This window comes from Palaemon carinicauda, chromosome 5 (genome assembly GCF_036898095.1).
Source record: "Palaemon carinicauda isolate YSFRI2023 chromosome 5, ASM3689809v2, whole genome shotgun sequence".
Lineage (NCBI taxonomy): Eukaryota > Metazoa > Arthropoda > Malacostraca > Decapoda > Palaemonidae > Palaemon > Palaemon carinicauda.
The window spans coordinates 187,498,476-187,513,045 of record NC_090729.1 but is presented as its reverse complement, the minus strand read 5'-3'; the positions used below and the strand labels follow the sequence as shown (position 1 = coordinate 187,513,045).

The window sequence follows — 14,570 nt, the reverse complement described above, 5'->3', positions numbered from 1 at the left end:
TCTGAGAAATTATATTTTCATATAAATTTTTTTTTATTTTTTAATAGATGCTTATGAAAAAGAGATCCAGATGGGGCTGAATCTTTCGACAGAATTAAAATTTAAAAATCTTATTTCATGTGGTATCCTGTAAAAATATTTTTTACACTTTTTTTCTGAGAAATTATATTTTCATATAAAGAAATTTATTTTTGAATAAATGCTTAAGAAAAATGGATCCAGATGGAGCTGAATCTTTCGAGAAAATTAAAATTTATAAATTTCATTCCATGTAGTATCCTGTAAAAGATATATTTTTTTATTTACACTTTTTCTGGGAAATTATATTTTCCTATAAAGAAAAAGTTCTCTTTTCAAATAAGTGCTTATGAAAAATGGATCCAGATGGCGCTGAATCTTTCAAGAAAATTAAAATTTAAACATTTTATTTCATGTAGTTTACTGTGAAAAAAAAAATTAGTTTTTACATTTTTTTTTTTCTGGCAAATATTTTCATATAAGAAAAAAGTTTTCTCTCAAATAGATATTTATGAAACATGGATCCAGATGACGCTGAATATTTCGAGAAAATCAAAATTTAAAAATCATATTCCATGTACTATCCTGTGAAAATATGTTTTTTTATACTTTTTGGGGATAATTATATTTCCATATGGAAAAACAAATTGCTTTTCAAATAAGTGATTATGAAAAATGGATCCAGGTGGCGCCACTTCTCGTAAAGTGACATCAGAACTGATTCTCGGGTCCTTGATTTTTTTAGTTCGCCTCGAAACTCCGTAATATCCTCATTTGCGTGACTATTTCCTTTGTGTAGCAACGTCTGTGGAAACGGGTAAGTCTTTCAAGGGTTAAAATTTTGCACTTTTTGTTCGTGTTTTAAGTTTAGAAATATTCAATTATTTTCGAAGTGTATATGTGAGGTTTTCTCAGTTTTATACAGTGAAAGGATTCATGACTTTCCTTTGTGTAGTAACGTCTGTGGAAACTGGCAAATCTTTAAAGGGTTAAAATTTTTTACTTTTTGTTCGTGTTTTAAGTTTAGAAATATTAAATTATTTTCGAAGTGTATATGTGAGGTTTTCGTAGTTTTATACAGTGAATGGATTCACGAATTTCGTTGGTGCTCCGGACACAGCGTAATGACTTTTGACATATTTCTAACAAATCTGCTGTGAAAATTCATATACTTTTCGCTCAATATTGTCTTGAAACTAAATTACAATGCACAAATTTTCTCATTTCGTTATTTCTTACTCGTTTTATTGGATGAAAGAAATTTAAAGATGTAATTTTGTGGTGCACGATGGTTGGTTCCCTGAACATTTATTGAAAATATAACAGGAAGATTTTGCTTTCGTAATTAGAAATATTTTTTAGAATTTTTAAACATCCTCGGCTTTTATCAAAATCATTGCTTATTTAATGTGCTGATTTACTTTAGTCTTATTGCCCAAATTTTAACAGAATTCGTAAAATATATAAAGTCCCTACTTTAGAAGGATTTGAGTAGTTACACTAACAAATTGGTGCTCGTGTAATGCATATTAAAGCTTTGAGCTAAACCTTTCGGTATTAAATCATAAGTTTTTCAGTATAGTTTCGTTGAAGCAAATTATTCAATATCCGCAGGTTAAGAAAAAATATTTCAACTAATTCAGTTGTATCGTACAAGGATTAAGAAAAATCTAATTGCAACAGATTCTTTCTAAAATTGCCTTAATGACTGTAATATTTCTAAAGATCCAACTCATTTGGATTAAATTCGAGAGCTCTTCATAATAAAAAAAAAAGTAATGCTCAGAAAACAGGTTTCCTAGGTTAAGGGAGCTTCTAAGACAACAATGAAGGAAGTGTTCTTGACAATCGTAAATCGTATGACCATTGTGCTGGTTTTGAATATGCCATAAATTGATACATTTAGTCATCGGATATGACTTTCCCGTTGCTGAACCTGGATAACTGTTTGGAACATATAAATTTGTTTTGTATTTTTACGATACTAATTACATGCTAGTTTTTTTGTAAGGTTAAGCTTTTTATTTTCTCTTAAAGAATAGGGATTGGCAGTTACTGCAACTAGAAAATGAGTTCATGGTAAAATTTCTTATATCTGGAAGCCTGGTAACTTAGCTGAGGATATTGATCTTATATTGGTTTTTGTAAGCATGGTAGTTTGTTTTAAACGAATAGGTTGTTGCTCTTAATGAAGTTCAAATATAGTTAAATCCTAAAACTCAATGGTACGGTCAACCAGGTCTCAAATTTTGTAATTTACAAAGCTTTGGTCCCATTTAACATTTTAAACTATTATTTTGGAATTTTGTATTTAAAATCCTAAATAAACTTGCAACTTTTTTACTGGTTCTTTGCACGAGTTTTAGTAGCGTTTGTTCTGCAGTATTCTAGAAAAATGTTAAATTTTAGTGTTAATAGGAATACCATATTAGGGTACAAATTACATAGGTAGGGATTGCTGTTACCCTAGTACAAATCACCCGGGTGAGGATTGCTATTGCCCAAGTAAGGATTGCCCAGTTTTGGATTGAATTTACCCGAGTGAAGATTAATCGGGTAGGGATTGCTAGTGCCAGATAACAAATTACCTGGGCTAGGAATTGCCTGAGCAAGGATTGCCCTGGTAGGTACAGCTATTGGCCGGGTTCAAGTTGCCCGGGTATAAGTTGTCCGGGTACAAATTACATAGGTAGGGATTGCTATTACCAGTGTACAAATTACCCGGGTGAGGATTGCTATTGCCCAAGTAGGGATTGCCCAGTTTTGGATTGCATTTACCCGAGTGAAGATTAATCGGGTAGGGATTGTTATTGCCAGATAACAAATTACCCAGGTTAGGAATTGCCTGAACAAGGATTGCCCTCGTAGGGACTGCTATTGGCCGTGTACAAGTTGCCCGGTATAAGTTGCCTGGGTACAAATTACATAGGTAGGAATTGCTATTACCCATGTACAAATTACCCGGGTAAGGATTGCTATTGCCCAAGTAGGGATTGCCCGGTTTTGGATTGATATTGCCCGAGTGTAGATTACTCGGGTAGGGATTGCTATTGCCAGATAACAAATTACCCAGGTTAGGAATTGCCTGAGCAAGAATTGCCCTGGTAGGGACAGCTATTGCCCGGGTACAAATAACATAGTTAAGGATTGCTATTGCTCGAGTACAAATTACCCAGGTAGGGATTACTGTTGGCTGGGTACAAGTTGGCCGGTTATAAGTTGCCGGGGTACATATTACATAGGTATGGATTGCTATTACCCAATTACATATTGCCCGGGTACAAGGCACCCGGGTATAAGGCGCCCGGGTTAAAGGCGTCCGGGTACAAATTACATAGTTACGGGTTGCTATTGCTTGAGTGCAAATTACCCAGGAAGCAATTGCTATTGCCCGGGTGCAAGTTGCCCGGGTGCAAGTTGCCCGGGTACAAATTACATAGGTAGGGATTGCTATTACCAAGTACAAGTTTCCCCGGTACGTTTCCCGTGTACAAGTTGCCATTGGTTGAGTACAAATTTCCCAGAAAGGAATTGCTGTTCCCTGGGTCCAAGCTGCCTGGGTACAAGTTACATAGGTAGGGATTGCTATTACCAAGTACAAGTTTCCCGGGTACATTTCCCGGGTACAAGTTGCCATTGGTTGAGTACAAATTACCCGGAAAGGTATTGCTGTTGCCTGGGTCCAAGCTGCCCGGGTACAAGTTACATAGGTAGGGATTGCTATTACCAAAGTACAAATTGCCCGGGTACAAATTACATAGGTAGGGATTGGTATTGCCAGAGTACAAATTACCCGGGTAGGGATTGCTATTGCCCGGGTATTGTACAAGTTGCCCTGGTACAAATTATAGGTAGGGATTGCTATTACCCAAGTACAAGGTTCCCGGGTACAAGTTGCCCGGGTAAAAGTTGTTATTGCTTGAGTACAAATTACCCGGGAAGGGATTGCTATTGCCGGGGTACAAGTTGCCGGGGTAAAAGTTACATAGGTAGGGATTGCTATTACCCAAGTACAAGTTGCCCGGGAAGGGATTGCTATTGCCGGGGTACAAGTTGCCGGGGTACAAGTTACCGGGGTACAAGTTACATAGGTAGGGATTGCTATTACCCAAGTAAAAGTTGCCCGGGTACAAATTGCCAGAGTACAAATTGCCCGGGTACAAATTACAAAGTAGGGATTGCTATTGCCCGGTTACAAATTACATAGGTAGGGATTGCTATTGCCCAGGTACAAGTTGCCCGGGTACAAATTACGTAGGTAGGGTTTGCAATTGCCTGAGAACAAATTAACAGGTAGGATGATTATTGCTAGAATAAGAATTACTTGGGTAGGGATTGCCCAAGTAGGGATGCCAGACTATGATTTGCTCAGGTATGGGTTATTGCCAGAGCACAAATGACCCGGGTAGGGATTGCTATTGCCCGTTAAAAGTGGCCTAGGTAGTAATTACCCTTATAGGAAAAGCTATTGCCCATGTACAAACTGCCCAGGTAGACAGCTATTGCCCAAGTAAGAATTATCTGGGTAGCGGGTAGTGATTATTGCCTGGGTGGGAATTGCTCTGGTAGGGGCAGCTATTGCCCAAGTACAAATTACCTGGGTAGGGAATGCCCGGGGTAGGATTGCTATTGCCCGAATATATAATTTACCTAGGTATCGATTGCTATTGTCAGAGTACAAATTACCCAGGAAGGGATTTATGTTCCCTAGGTACAAACCTGGGTAGGAACTGCCCAAGTATGGATTGCCTAGTAGGGACAGCTATTGCCCAAGTGTGAATTACCCTGGTAGGTATTACTATTACCAGGGTACAAATTGCTTGGGTGCAAATTTCCCGGGTAGGGATAGCCATTGCCAGAGTAGGTATTGCCCGGGTAGGGATTGCCATTGCCCGAGTAGGTATTGCCCGGGTAGGGATTGCCATTGCACAAGTAGGGATTGCCAGGGTAGGGATTGCCATTACACGAGTAGGGATTGCCCGGGTAGGGATTGCTATTGCACGAGTAGGTATTGCCCGGGTAGGGATTGCCATTGCCCGGGTAGGGATTGCCATTGCCTGGGTAGGTATTGCCCGGGTAGGGATTGCCATTGCCTGGGTAGGTATTGCCCGGGTAGGGATTGCCATTGCCTGGGTAGGTATTGCCCAGGTAGGGATTGCCCGAGTAGGTATTGCCCGGGTAGGGATTGCCCGAGTAGGTATTGCCCGGGTAGGGATTGCCATTGCCTGGGTAGGTATTGCCCAGGTAGGGATTGCCCGAGTAGGTATTGCCCGGGTAGGGATTTATATTCCCAGAGTAAAAATTACCTGGGTAGGCATTATCAAAGTATGGATTGTCGTAGTATGGACATCTATTGCCCTAGTATGAATTACCAGGGTAGGAATTGCTATTGCATGGGTACAAATTGCCCGGGTAGGGATTGCCATTGCCCTAGTATAAATTGTGGGGTAAGGGTTACCCGGGTATTTATGAAGTTTCGTCTCGGCCGCTCGCTCATCAATTTGTATATTTTTGTATCTATACAACAATTCCAACTACTCATTTTCTTAGTAACTGTATTCCCCCACATTGGTATTAAAGTGAAAATTATTCATTCATCCTTATTGCTATATACTTATCAACAAGGCCAATGACAGCTGTTTGTTTTTGGTACGTGCTAAGAATGATTTATCTCGGCAAATGAGTGCTCTATGGCTTTTGAAAGCCAATCATTGACTCTCGAAAATCAAATATCATGAAAATAGACCTAGTTGGTGTGAGTACTACATCCAGGTACTGCTAGCCAGAACAGGGGAGCAATCAGTTTATTTGCATTCTCGCACAAAATGACGTTCTTCGGTGACTAGAATGTAGCGGAGAGATAAGTAAAAATATCTTTACTCCCTCAATATTATTTGCAGGAAAAAACTTTAAGTTTTCGTGAGGTAGAAGAAATGAATGTACAAATTGCTGTACTAGCGGGTAAAATGAAACTTTTCAAGTTTGGCATGTCTTTTAACTAAACATAGGTAGGTTTTCCCTGCCATTTTAATTTGATCCTTGGAAGTTAGGTGAAATTTAATGGTTCAGAACTTTCTAACAGCGATATATCTTTTTGACATTGGTCTAGATACAGTAGTTAGCACTGAAAACATTTCCTACTGGTATGGCTTATGTAAATTCCATTAGATTTTGCACATCCTGTATCTCAGTACAGCTAACCCAATTCGAAGTTTTATTCGTGGTGATGAAAGTTAAAAACTTCAATCTAAGATCAGCACTTCGAACTGATTGTTGAGCCAAAATTTTTTTCTTCATATTACTTGGAACAGTTTTGCTATATCTGATTTTGATTGAGGGTTGTTCTGGGACTCGTGTATACCTTTGTGCATAAGTTATAAATGAATAAACTTTCAACTCCTATTTTGTATCGGTTAAATTGACCTCCCTAACCCAAGAGCTTTACCAGATACCCCTATTACATAAATCCAATTCAATTTATATTGCTTTTTCAAATGTTTTATTTTTTAATAAAAGTAAATTCATACACGAGTAAGTAAAGGAGTATATCTAAGGCAATATTCACATAAGATCTAAAACTGTTTCATCTGTTGACCTAAATATGGTTGATAGGAATTTGATATTTTTATTATAGGGAATAAAGTTGAAATTGTTTATTTCATAATCGGTCCCACTGAACCTTGACCAGGCCATATGGCTAGAGTTCTATTAAAAATCTGACCTAAATATTTTTGTGGTCCCTCATTGTAACCACCTGCTGTCTGTTCCCACTTCAATCCTGCTTTTCCAATTTAATTTTAATCGAAATTGCGCCCAAGTGCTGAACGGTTTGACCACACCGGTTGGTCTGGACTCAACTAATTTTGATCTATTAAATAACGTAATCCTTATAAAATTCATCAACTACTACTACGACGCAAAGACCCTCAGATTTCAGCAGCCGTCTCTGAAGCTTCTAGATCACTACAACTCCATTCATCATCTCCCACTTCACGCTTCATAGTCTTTGGCCATGTGGGCCTGGGTCTTCCAACTCTTGTTGTGCCTTGTGGCGCCCAGTTGAAAGTTTGAACTAATTTCTCTCGGAGAGTGCGAAGAGCATGCCCAAACCATCTCCATCCACCCCTCACCATAATCTCTTCCAGATATGGCACTCGAGTAATCTTTTATTATAGCTTTCTGAACTGACTTAAACCGCCCACAATCTTAAAGCATTGGAGTTTTGTATATCACCATGCTGGAGAAGTGACAATTTCATTTTTCACCCCCCCCCCAACAAAAAAATACATTTTAATATATTTACTTTATTTGGTTGATGTAATGCAAATTCTATAATTGTCACTTATTTTTTTCAGGTTGTCCTTCCATTTTCATACTTAGCGAGATCGAAGAATCTTGAGGACGCAAGTCTATACAAAACCTACTGAAAGTCTATAGGATATCCAGTCCTTCAGAAAACGCCTATTCGTCTATTTATAAGGTAAGATTGTTTAATGGTGACAATTGTGAAACTTACCTGCAGATTTATAACCAGTGTCTGGTAATAGGAAGAGAGCGACGTGAAAGATCTATAACCAGTGTCTGGTAATACGAAGAGACGTGAAAATCGCTACAAAGTTGTAGTGTGTAATAGTACCCGGTGTTTAGTGAACAAATATTAATATAGGCTGTTGTGTAATATAAGATGCTATTAAACGTACATGTTTGTAGGTTACATTTGAAGTTAAAGCTATTTTACTGCCTAAGCTTGTTACCTTTGAATGGCATACTGCCACTTCTAGTATAGTTTAGTAATAGGCATTTCAAGGGGCATTGTCAGGACTCAGAGAAAGTAAATTTCTTGGTAAACTTAAATTCATTAAAACAGGTAGTATAATAATTTTTCTTCTCTAATATAGATTTATTCAAATTTAACCTTATTTTAGTTTGATAAAAATCAATTATAGAAATTACTCGTAAAATGGTTGAAGAAAAATTTATTAAACTTTTTTTTTTCTTTTATTATAAAAATACAATTACATTCTATTCATTTACATTATTTGTTATTTTTCTATTTACAAAAATATAACAAAATATAGATATGAATTCATGTTTACAAAAATAAATAAATCAACATAAATCTGTTCTTAAACTAAATACTATTTTACGATTTTTTGATAGTTTTATATATAAATGCATAAGTTTATTCAAAAACAGGTTGCACCATTGTAGTTATTTTCAGAGATTTTCACTGATATCATATATTAAAAATACGTTGAAATTCATTGAAGAGGAAATATTGAGAAATATGTTTATACAGAATTGCTGTAGGTAGGAGAGAAATTATTGAAAGTAGACAAACAAACATCCTATTGAAGTAGAACGGAGAGACCTGAAGGCCAAGGAACTTATGAAAATTGTCCTAATTTCTAGCAGTGGTGAAACTGATCAAAACCTTTTACTAAAAGCCATCTGTATTTTGAAGTGAATCGAGAGCCAGTTTTGACTAAAAACTGAATCGAGAGCCAATTTTGACAAAAATCATCAGGGAACTAATGCACATATACTTGAAGTTCTTATTTGGTTCAAAATGTTTGCAAATAACTTTCATAGAAAAACGGTAACCTCCCCCAAGCGATCACGAACTCATCCAGAAAACCCAGGATTAATTTCCCGGAAGTAAACAGGAGTAAGCTGTCAATGGTGTTCACATTGTAGTCTATAAATAAGCAAGTTGTTACTCCTCAGTACATATGTCATACTGACAAATATTCCAAAACAGGCAGCTGTTATCCATTTATTTGGCTAATTCCTGTACAACTTTAAATTGTAGTATTGGATATGGTTAAAATGCGTCACTATTACTAATCTGACTGGACTTTTCTGATTGGACTTCAAACCCCACGTTAGCTAGATCTTGGACACCATTGTAAATGGACTTCATATAATATTTTAGCTGGACCATAGACTCTACTTTAGCTGGACCATAGACTCGACATTAGCCGGACCATAGACTCTACTTTAGCTGGACCATAGACTCTACTTTAGCTGGACCATAGACTCGACATTAGCCGGACCATAGACTCGACATTAGCCGGACCATAGACTCGACATTAGCCGGACCATAGACTCGACATTAGCCGGACCATAGACTCGACATTAGCCGGACCATAGACTCGACATTAGCCGGACCATAGACTCGACATTAGCCGGACCATAGACTCGACATTAGCCGGACCATAGACTCGACATTAGCCGGACTGCAGACTCCACTTTAGCTGGACTGCAGACTCCACTTTAGCTTGGACTGCAGACTCCACTTTAGCTTGGACTGCAGACTCCACTTTAGCTTGGACTGCAGACTCCACTTTAGCTTGGACTGCAGACTCCACTTTAGCTTGGACTGCAGACTCCACTTTAGCTTGGACTGCAGACTCCACTTTAGCTTGGACTGCAGACTCCACTTTAGCTTGGACTGCAGACTCCACTTTAGCTGGGCTGCAGACTCCACTTTAGCTGGGCTGCAGACTCCACTTTAGCTGGGCTGCAGACTCCACTTTAGCTGGGCTGCAGACTCCACTTTAGCTGGGCTGCAGACTCCACTTTAGCTGGGCTGCAGACTCCACTTTAGCTGGGCTGCAGACTCGACTTGACTGCAGACTCGACTTGACTGCAGACTCGACTTGACTGCAGACTCGACTTGACTGCAGACTCGACTTGACTGCAGACTCGACTTGACTGCAGACTCGACTTGACTGCAGACTCGACTTTAGCTGGACCGTAGGCTCGACATAAGCTGGACCGTAGGCTCGACATAAGCTGGACCGTAGGCTCGACATAAGCTGGACCGTAGGCTCGACATAAGCTGGACCGCAGGCTCGACATAAGCTGGACCGCAGGCTCGACATAAGCTGGACCGCAGGCTCGACATAAGCTGGACCGCAGGCTCGACATAAGCTGGACCGCAGGCTCGACATAAGCTGGACCGCAGGCTCGACATAAGCTGGACCGCAGGCTCGACATAAGCTGGACCGCAGGCTCGACATAAGCTGGACCGCAGGCTCGACATAAGCTGGACCGCAGACTCGACATAAGCTGGACCGCAGACTCGACATAAGCTGGACCGCAGACTCGACATAAGCTGGACCGCAGACTCGACATAAGCTGGACCGCAGACTCGACATAAGCTGGACCGCAGACTCGACATAAGCTGGACCGCAGACTCGACATAAGCTGGACCGCAGACTCGACATAAGCTGGACTGCAGACTCGACATAAGCTGGACTGCAGACTCGACATAAGCTGGACTGCAGACTCGACATAAGCTGGACTGCAGACTCGACATAAGCTGGACTGCAGACTCGACATAAGCTGGACTGCAGACTCCACTATAGCTGGACTGCAGTCCCGCTTCTAGTTGTATTAATCTTTAGTTTTGAAGAGCAAATTGATTGGCATAAGACAATGTGCTCGAGCTTGTCTTGTTAGAACAGACTTATTAACTTTACATTACTAGATAAAATAAGTCAATTCACGCACACCTTTCATTTCAACAGTAAATTTTTAGACCACGTAGAGGTTTTAGAAGACTTTCAAAATACACTGAGCTTTTGTAACGTAACAATGTCAGCTCTTATTTCTAGCCCACGCGTCAGCGTTACTTAAATACTATGTCCATGGACTGGGTGGGTTCCCGTGTGCATGAGATGTACTCTAATTCACCCAACTTGGTTTTATAGCAGATACCTTAAATGTCCAAAAGTCAGGGTGGGCTCCATGAAACCTGACAAAGTGAGAAATTTGGGTCTAATTTTACCAAATCGGGCGATAATTTTGACCCGTAAACTCTGGATACCTGAGATAAAGATGCCCACATCTCCCTTGAAAATTAACATTAAAGGATAATTTATCACTCAAAATGTTCCGTTTAACGATTTCTTTCCAATGATATGTAAATAGATAACTTTTAAGGGTAGATTAGGTCATAAATTCCCAAAATGTTACCTGAAATTGAATGAAAAATGGTCAATTAAGTATTAAATATTGAATGACTTATATTGATAATAATCAACAGAGAAACGCTTTTATCATAATAATGAGCACTTTATAGCATTCTATGCACATAGGAACATACTGTGACTTTTGTAACTTTTCGTAGAAACCTTCATAATACCAGTTTAAGTTTACCACACTACACGTGGCTGTCTACCATGGTACGTATATTAATATTCAATGAATATTATGTATTTTGATAAAATCAAAAGGTAAAATCATAAAAGAATATACAGTATGGCAAAAGAGTAAGCAAACTACATGATTTGTAATATCTTATTAGCCATTCAGAAGGTTGGAGGAAAGTCTTCATTCATTTCAGAATTCTTAGCAAAGAGCCATAACCTATCTGTAAATGACATTTAAATCTTTCTAGATATCCTCCCTTAGGGAAGCCACTCACAATCCAGAAGTCACTTTTGTGCAATGAGAGGTACATAAATACACATACACATACACATACACATACACATACACACACACACACACACACATATATATATATATATATATATATATATATATATATATATATATATATATATATATATATATATATACAATTTCATTTTTCACCCCCCCCCCAACAGAAAAATACATTTAATGTATTTACTATTAGGAAGATGTATTGCAAATTCTATAATTGTCACTTATTTTTCAGGTTGTGTCGTTCCATTTTCATACTTAGCGAGATTGAAGAATCTTGAGGACGCAAGTCTAAACAAAACCGACTGAAACTCTATAGGATATCCAGTCCTTCAGAAAACGTCTATTCGTCTATTTATAAGGTAATATTGTTTAATGGTGACAATTGTGAAACTTAACCCACTTGATTTATAACCAGTGTCTGGTAATACGAAGAGAGCGACGTGAAAATCGCTACAAAGTTGTAGTGTGTAATAGTACCCGGTGTTCAGTGAACAAATATTAATATAGACTGTTGTGTAATTTAAGATGCTATTAAACGTGCATGTTTGTAGGTTACAATTTAAGTTAAAGCTATTTTACTGCCTAAGCTTGTTAAGTTTGAATGGCATACTGCCACTTCTTAGTATAATTTTGTAATAGGCATTTCAAGGGGCATTGTCAGGACTCCGAGAAAGTAAATTTCTTGGTAAACTTAAATTCATTAAAACAGGTAGCATAATAATCATTGTTCTTTTCTAATATAGATTTATTCAAATTTAACCTTATTTTAGTTTGGTAAAAATTAATTATAAAAATTACTCGTAAAATGGTTGAAGATAAATGAATTCAGAAACTAAATACTATTTTACGAGTTTTTGATAGTTTCATATACCTAAATGCATAGGTTATTCAAAACGGGTTTCACCCTTTTTGTTATTCTCAGATTTTTTACTGATACGTATTACAAATACGTTGAAATGCGTTGAAGAGGAAATATTGTGAAACATGTCTATTCAGAATTGCCGTAGGTAGGAAAGTAGACAAAATAATATCCTATTGAAGTAGAACGGAGAGACCTGAAGGCAAAGGAACTGATAATTATCCTAATTTCTAGCAGTGGTGAAACTGATCAAAACCCTTTTACTCAAAGCCATCTGTATTTCGAACTGAATTGAGAGCTAGTTTTATGATAAAAATCATCAGGGAACTAATGCACATATACTTTTTCTTATTTAGTTCAAAATGTTTGCAAATGACTTTCATAAAAAACAGTAACCTCCCCCAAGCGATCACGAACGCATTCGGAAAACCCAGGATTAATTTCCCGGAAGTAAAAAAGAGAAAGCTGTCAATGGTGTTCAGATTTTAGTCTATAAATAAGAAAGTTTTTACTCCTCAGTACATAAGTCATACTGACAAAGATTCCGAAACAACCACCTGTTATCCATTTCTTTAGCTTAATGCTTCTTTGGCTATAAATTATTATTACACGTGGTTAAAATGCGTCACTATTAATAATCTGACTGGACTTTTGACTATTACCTGACTGGACTTTTGACTATTACCTGACTGGACTTTTGACTATTACCTGACTGGACTTTTGACTATTACCTGACTGGACTTTTGACTATTACCTGACTGGACTTTTGACTATTACCTGACTGGACTTTTGACTATAACCTGACTGGACTTTTGACTATAATCTGACTGGACTTTTGACTATAATCTGACTGGACTTTTGACTATAATCTGATTCGACTTCAGACCCCACGTTAGCTAGACCTCAGACACCATTGTAGATGGACTTCATATAATATTTTAGCTGGACTTTACACACACTTTAGCTTGACCATAGACTCGACTTTAGCTTGACCATAGACTCGACTTTAGCGGGGCCGCAGACTCGACTTTAGCGGGGCCGCAGACTCGACTTTAGCGGGGCCGCAGACTCGACTTTAGCGGGGCCGCAGACTCGACTTTAGCGGGGCCGCAGACTCGACTTTAGCGGGGCCGCAGACTCGACTTTAGCGGGGCCGCAGACTCGACTTTAGCGGGGCCGCAGACTCGACTTTAGCGGGGCCGCAGACTCGACTTTAGCGGGGCCGCAGACTCGACTTTAGCGGGGCCGCAGACTCGACTTTAGCGGGGCCGCAGACTCGACTTTAGCGGGGCCGCAGACTCGACTTTAGCGGGGCCGCAGACTCGACTTTAGCGGGGCCGCAGACTCGACTTTAGCGGGGCCGCAGACTCGACTTTAGCGGGGCCGCAGACTCGACTTTAGCGGGGCCGCAGACTCGACTTTAGCGGGGCCGCAGACTCGACTTTAGCGGGGCCGCAGACTCGACTTTAGCGGGGCCGCAGACTCGACTTTAGCGGGGCCGCAGACTCGACTTTAGCGGGGCCGCAGACTCGACTTTAGCGGGGCCGCAGACTCGACTTTAGCGGGGCCGCAGACTCGACTTTAGCGGGGCCGCAGACTCGACTTTAGCGGGGCCGCAGACTCGACTTTAGCGGGGCCGCAGACTCGACTTTAGCGGGGCCGCAGACTCCACTTTAGCTGGGCCGCAGACTCGACTTTAGCTGGGCCGCAGACTCCACTTTAGCTGGGCCGCAGACTCCACTTTAGCTGGACCATAGACTCCACTTTAGCTGGACTGCAGTCCCGCTTCTAGTTGTATTAATCTTTAGTTTTGAAGAGCAAATTGATTGGCATAAGACAATGTGCTCGAGATTGTCCTGTTAGAACAGACTTATTAACTTTACCATACTAGACAAAAGAAGTCAATTCACGAAAACCTTTTATTTTAACAGTAATTTTTTGGACTCCACATAGTGTTTCTATACAAGTTTTGTTTCTATACAAGTTTTTAACTTTCAAAGAACACTTAAGCTTTTGTAACATAACGATGTCAGCTCCTTTTATTTCTACCCCGTGCCAGCGTTACTGAAATATTATGTCCATGAACTGGGTGGGTTCCCGTGTGCATGAGATTTACTCTTAATTCACCCAACTTGGTTTTATAGCAGATACCTTAAATGTAAGTCAGGGTGGGCTTCATGAAACCTGACAAAGTGAGAAATTTGGGTCTAATTTTACCAAATCGGGCGATAAT

General features: G+C 39.3%; 1 long non-coding RNA gene across 4 annotated transcripts in view; it reads left to right on the top strand.

Annotated features, from left to right (window-relative positions):
* Positions 1 to 795: 795 nt before the first annotated feature.
* The window catches only part of LOC137640719 (uncharacterized), a 31,293-nt gene continuing 17,518 nt past the window's right edge, over positions 796 to 14,570 (top strand). For 3 of the 4 annotated variants that reach the window (XR_011044461.1, XR_011044463.1, XR_011044460.1), the window contains exons 1-3: positions 796 to 835; positions 7,374 to 7,498; positions 11,711 to 11,837. This is a non-coding gene — a long non-coding RNA (uncharacterized lncRNA). The remainder of the gene's footprint in view (positions 836 to 7,373; positions 7,499 to 11,710; positions 11,838 to 14,570) is intronic. The other variant, XR_011044462.1, reaches the window with a different exon arrangement.